Below are 6,000 nucleotides of genomic sequence, written 5' to 3'. Positions count from 1 at the left end.
CCTAGGAACATAGATTTAGAGCTAGAAGCCACTCCAAAAATCATTTGGTCTAAACCCCTTATTCTATAGATAACTAAACTGAGGCCTACAAAACAAGTGATTTGTTGAAGGTCACAAAGTAATTGGCAGAGCCAGAATTAGAAGTCAGGTCCTCTGTTCTTCCTACTATACAATGCCTTGTAATGTCCTAGACTCAAGGCAACTGAGACTATCATCTATGAATAAGAACATGATGACAACCTCACCATAGATAGTGTAGCCTTCTTTTGTTTGAACCATCTGTGCAGGCTTTCTTCTTTAATACTAACACTCGCCTTGGTTTATGGTACTTGGATTACTTTGTGATGGAGACTCTTCAGAGATGTTTGAGGAAAGAGGTTCATGATCTCTAAGATCTCCAAAAAGAACAAGAAAATCAGGGAGCTGAGACCTGGAGAAGGTTTTTGGAGAATATTAAGTTAAGCTAGACCTGGATTGGAGCTTTGAGCCCCATCCATCCTGCCATTACTCTCCACAAGGAGGATGGATGTTAGTAGCAAACAGAAGCGCTGAATTTTGGTATAGTAGGCTACTTCATTCATTCACCTATCCTTTCCCATCTTTGTCTCTGTTCATACCATCTGTTATGCCTAAACATACTTTATGTTTCTATTTTTTTCAATCATCTCTAGATCTGATATTTCTTGTTGTCTTGTGGAGTTACTTATTTCTATTTTCACCATTCTGATATTTAAATATCCACCTCTCTCTGTTGAAGGCCTTTTCTTTTTTCAAAATTAACCCTCTCCATGAAGCCTGACCTGACCTTCAAGGTAAAAGTGATCTTTGCTTAGATCTCCCTTTGGCTGTCATTGTTCTCCTTCACATTCTGGATATTTGTGTATTCTTCGAGCATCTGGGTGATTCATTGGACAGAGCACTGGACCTGGAATCAGCAAGACCTAAATTCAAGTTTGGCTTCAGACACAGCAGCTGGGCAAGTTACTTCTTTAGTTTTCCCTCTGAAAATTGAAGATAATGATAACATCTGAGAGCAGGTAGGTGGCACAGCAGATAGAGTGGTGGACCTGGAGTCAGGAAGACTTCTCTTACTGAGTTCAAGTCTAGCCTCAGATTCTTCCTAGCTGTGTGACTCTGGGCAAGAGTCACTTCACTCTGTTTACCTCTGTTTCCTCATCTGTAAAATGAGCTGGATGGAGAAGGAAATGGCAAACTACTCCAGCATCTTTGCCAAGAAAACCCCAGAAGGGGTCATAAAGAGTCGGAAACAACTGAAAAACAACTGAATAACAAAAGGGTCTACCTCCTAGAGTTGTGAGGATAAAATAAGATTATATTTGTAAAATGCTTTGTAAACCTATTGATATGTTAGCTATTAGTTTTTGTTATCCCTCACCCCATTAGCTTGTGAGTTCCTTGAGAACAGGGTATATCTTATATCTATCTTGATTTTAGCCCAGTACCCTACACAGAGGAGATACATTTATTTTATTGATTTGTTCTTTGGGAACCTAAAGGAAATCATGATGGGTACTCTGTGAAGATATTGAGTCCAGTGCCTACTTGGTAGAAGCACAGAGGTTTACCTCAGCCCTCTTAGAGAAAGCTTTATTTCCTTTCCTGACCTAAGGTTGGCTTCTAGTCATGTGGATTATTGACTTGGTGGTGGAGGTACAGGGGCCCAAACCACTGTTGTGGATTGTCATATGCCATTTTCTGCCATTTTCTCGTGGTCATATTTCCATGTCCTGTGTAAGCTAGTCAGAAGAAGAATCATTTGCTACTTCTGCCTTTTTATTGCTGTTGAGTTGTTTCAGTTGTGTCTGACTTTTCATGACTTCATCTGGAGTTTTCTTGGCAAAGATGCTGGAGTGGTCTGCCATTTTCTTCTCCAGCTCATTATACAGGTGAGGAAACAAGGGTAAGCAACTTGCCCAGGATCACACAGCTAGCAAGTGTCTGAAGTCAGATTTGAACTTAGCAAGGTGAGTTTTCCTGACTTCAGCCTCAGCACTCTGCCCACTGGGCCACCTAACTGCTTTTTTATTTGTCTTTACTTTCTTCCAGACCTCAAGCATGGCCCAGCCATGGGTAATGTCCTGCATATATTATCAGGGATGTGGGATGGCCAGCAAACAGAGGAGGAAATAAAGCTGGTCAAATCTGTTCCTCCCAAACTGTTACTGGCATGGCTATAAAGAAAATTTTCCCAAATTAATTTGATCTTTACACATTAAACAGTATGGATATTGGCCAAGTACATTACAGTTCTTTGTTTGAAAGACTACTGACTTGGCTATTTGACAGAAAATCAGTAGTGTTGACCAGTATTCAGATGAATCACAGCCAACTTAAAATATCCATCTCAGGTTGATTGAATCACACCAGCTACTGAGATGATAATTAGTATAATTGGTTGGCCTCCATGTTAAGACAACTGATATATGAAAATCCAGATTGCCATAATCAATGAATTAAGGAGTGACTAATCCTTTTATAGAAGACTTCTTTATAATGAATAGAGGAGTGTTCATCTTTCCATTCTTTCAAAGAATATTCCCTTATAGTGTTTAAATGGGGTTCTAGTTTTAAAAAGTCAATTCATGTACTTTTTCCCCTACTTTATAAGGAACAATATGCTTATTTAGCCTAGAAATATACTTCTACTTGGACCTCATTACTATCAGCTTCCTTCCAGACACTGATGCATGCTACTACAGAGTCTGCATCTTCACCTACCTTGCAGAAACTGGAAGAAAGAGCAGTCACATCTACTGGGCTTAACTGGGACTGTTGTGGCTGGATCCCTAATGCTGAACAGATGGTCATAGGCAAGGCAAAGGAAAATAGGAGAACAAAGTACTGAACTGGGGAGTCTGATAGGGATGGGAATCAGTCTGGCCTATGGAGACAGGAGAAGCAGGATAAACTGAGACCTTTCTTTCCCCTCAAAAGAAAAAAAGAAACTCAACAGGGTGAACTGAGACAGGGTCTAGAATAAAGGAGTCAAAACGAGAAAGGCAATAGAAATTTGGGCAGAGTGGTCAGAATTCATATAATTAATTCACTAATAACATTAAAACACATTGATACAGTGCTTACATGTACCAGACACTGAGTTAAGTGTTTTATAATTATCTCATTTGATTCTCACAATAACTCTGGGAGGCAGATGCCATTATTATCATTTCCATCTTATAGATGGGGAAATTGAGGCTAACAGAGATAAAATGACTTGCTCAGGATCACACTGGTAGGAGTGTATGGAGCTAGATTTGAACCGACTTTCCTGATTCTGGGCCTTGCACTCTTATCTACTGTACTACCTAGGTACCCAATAGTACTTTATTCTTTTGTCTTTCTTTTCCTTTTTTTTTTTTTTATTACAAATTTGGTAGTCATCATGGAGTGGATTGGAAGCTGGCCTCAGAATCAAGAAGACCTCATTGCAAGTCTTACTTTTTACCTTTTCTGGCTAATGTGACCCTGGGAAAGCCACTTGTAATGTTAATGGATTTGGAAGATCTTTCCCACCCATTAATAGGCCTATGTGACCTGCTTTGAGCTCAGGAACAGTTGATTGCTGTGATGGAACCTGAATCATATGGAGCTCCTGGTGGGAGGAGCTTGCTGGAAGGGTGGAGCAGAAAGTGAGAGTGAGAAAGAGCTTTGAGAAAGGGAGGAATTTTGCCCAGGGAAGCTTGTTTGTGGAGAGGTCTAACAGAGGGAAGGCTTGAGGATGTTGGTGCTACCTGGATTGGTAATATGCATAAACTTCTTTGTTACCATGGTGAAATTGACTTTCTGGTATCTGAATAAATATCTTGGTTTCGTCTTTGAGGAAGAGAGTTTGTTATATTTTGTGATTCAACCCTGGAAATATGTCTGCATATTTATAGCAGCTGCTGTAGGTATCTCATTGATGATATACCACTAAACCCTTTAATATTCCAGGTTTCTCTCTAACACTATAAGGGGGTAGAGAAGGCTGCAAACTTCACTGGTAGAGGGAGTTTTCCTCAGAGGGGAGCTCCTTATACCAATAAAATTTAAGATCCAAAGAAATTTTATTTTCCCCCACCTACTACTTTCTACTAACTTATCTCCTCTGTAAACTCTCTTTTCTTGAAAACTGCTAGTTTCAATGTTTTGACTATTTATCTCTTAGGGAATGTGATAATGAATATTTCCCCTAATAGTGATTCTAAGTTAATTGAACACCCACATAATCTGGTTCTAGTTTGATATTGTCTAATCTATTCCACTGATCAATTTTAAAAATGTTATAGTCAATAATAACTGCTGAAATTTGTAGTATAATTCCCACTACTACTTTTTCTTTTTTACAGTTACCCTAATACTCTTGATCTTTCGCTCTTCCATATGAGTTTTGTCTAATTTTTAAATGTATGCTATTGGTAATTTGATCAGTATATTATAATTTTTACACTATTTGTTTAACCTAATAAATAGCCAAATACCTCTCTAAGTTTTTAGTTTGACCTTTAGTACTTTGTAAAGTAATACTTTTATAATTGTATAAACTTTATGCTGTTTGGGTTTAGGAAATGAAAGCCAAAATAAAGGGAAGAGGTACTCTCTCCTTCCTCTGCTCCCCACCCTCGAATTGGCGTTATATGGTTGGTCCAGACCCTTCTTTCCCCCTCCAATCACGTACTCTTTCTACTCCTTAGACGTTGCCCTCATCTCTGACCCTGTGGAGTGCTCTCTCTGTGCGTATGTGGAAAGGGAGGAGAGAACAATAAAGAAGGCAATGTGACCTAATATGCTTCTTGTAAATTATATTACTATCATCGTTATCTTTGATAGAAATTTGTATTGTTCTATAATTAGTTCTTTGATTCACTTTTTCTTTTATAGCTCATTTTAGTTTCCATTTAGGCCCTCATTTTTTGATCACATTTACCTTGTTGATTATTATTTTGATTCTCTGATGGTCTGTAAATCATTTAAGATGTCAGCATTTTGGAATTTATTTATAAATTCTTTGTCTTTGGTTGTGATCCTTTTTTATAAATACATTATATATGTGTGTATATATACATTTAAACAAATACATATATATTTTTATATATACATTTAAAGCAAAATTAAATTATCTGATAAATTCTCCATATGGTAATCAAATCTAATTTTCCAGCATTTGTTTAGTTCCATCACTTTTATATTTTTTGTCTTACATTCAGAAAGTGGAAGGTTGGAACTCTCCACCATTCACTTCTTTTCTATCCCAGATCCTCACTGTTGTTTTTGTTAATTTTGTACGACTTTTTCATAGAATCCTCCTCTAACAATTTAGTAATTTAGACATTTACTTGATGTTCACCATTGATTTGCGTATTAAATTTCTGAGATTAACATGGTTTCTTCAGTTTGTTTTTATGTTGATTTGAATATCAAAGATTCCAACCAGATTTTCTTTTCTTAGTAAAATCATTAAGAAATGTAGGAATTGAAAAACTTATATTTTTATCTGTCTTAGTCCTATTTTAGCTGGAAAGAAGGTTCTATGGTTAAGTCTGATTTTCCTTGGCTATAAACTGTGTTCCAGGTTTTCCTCTATTTTCTCATGACAGATGAATAATCATTCAATTATTATGCAATTAGAATTGGAGTATCTCTAGAGGTGATGTTCTTCTAAGGTGCTCTCTTTACTAAAAACTCTTGAATTGGATGAAGTGAATCTGAGATTTTTCTTTCACACTGTCCAGTAAATTTTATTCATCTACATTTTGATTCTTGATCTTATTAGCCCTGGAGCATTTTCTTTTTTATGTAAATGGTATTATATTTTTTCCAATTACATGTAAAGATAATTTTCAGCATTCATTTTTATAAGATTTTGAGTTCTAAATTTTTTTCTCTTTCCCTCCCCTTCCCCTTCCCCAAGAAGACAAGCAATCTGATATAGGTTGTACATTTGCAATCATATTAAACATTTTCCTAGAAATTTTTTTGAAGAATATCCTGAAAAATGGT

The 6,000-nt window shown here is 36.8% G+C and overlaps 1 long non-coding RNA gene across 1 annotated transcript in view; it reads left to right on the top strand.

Annotated features, from left to right (window-relative positions):
* Window positions 1–3,480: 3,480 nt before the first annotated feature.
* The window catches only part of LOC140506915 (uncharacterized), a 128,024-nt gene continuing 125,504 nt past the window's right edge, over window positions 3,481–6,000 (top strand). The window contains exon 1 of the long non-coding RNA XR_011968153.1: window positions 3,481–3,760. This is a non-coding gene — a long non-coding RNA (uncharacterized lncRNA). The remainder of the gene's footprint in view (window positions 3,761–6,000) is intronic.

The sequence above is a fragment of the Notamacropus eugenii genome, chromosome 5, assembly GCF_028372415.1.
Source record: "Notamacropus eugenii isolate mMacEug1 chromosome 5, mMacEug1.pri_v2, whole genome shotgun sequence".
In the NCBI taxonomy this organism is placed as follows: domain Eukaryota; kingdom Metazoa; phylum Chordata; class Mammalia; order Diprotodontia; family Macropodidae; genus Notamacropus; species Notamacropus eugenii.
The sequence above is the reverse complement of the archived record's forward strand: the minus strand, read 5'-3'. Positions and strand labels throughout refer to the sequence as shown.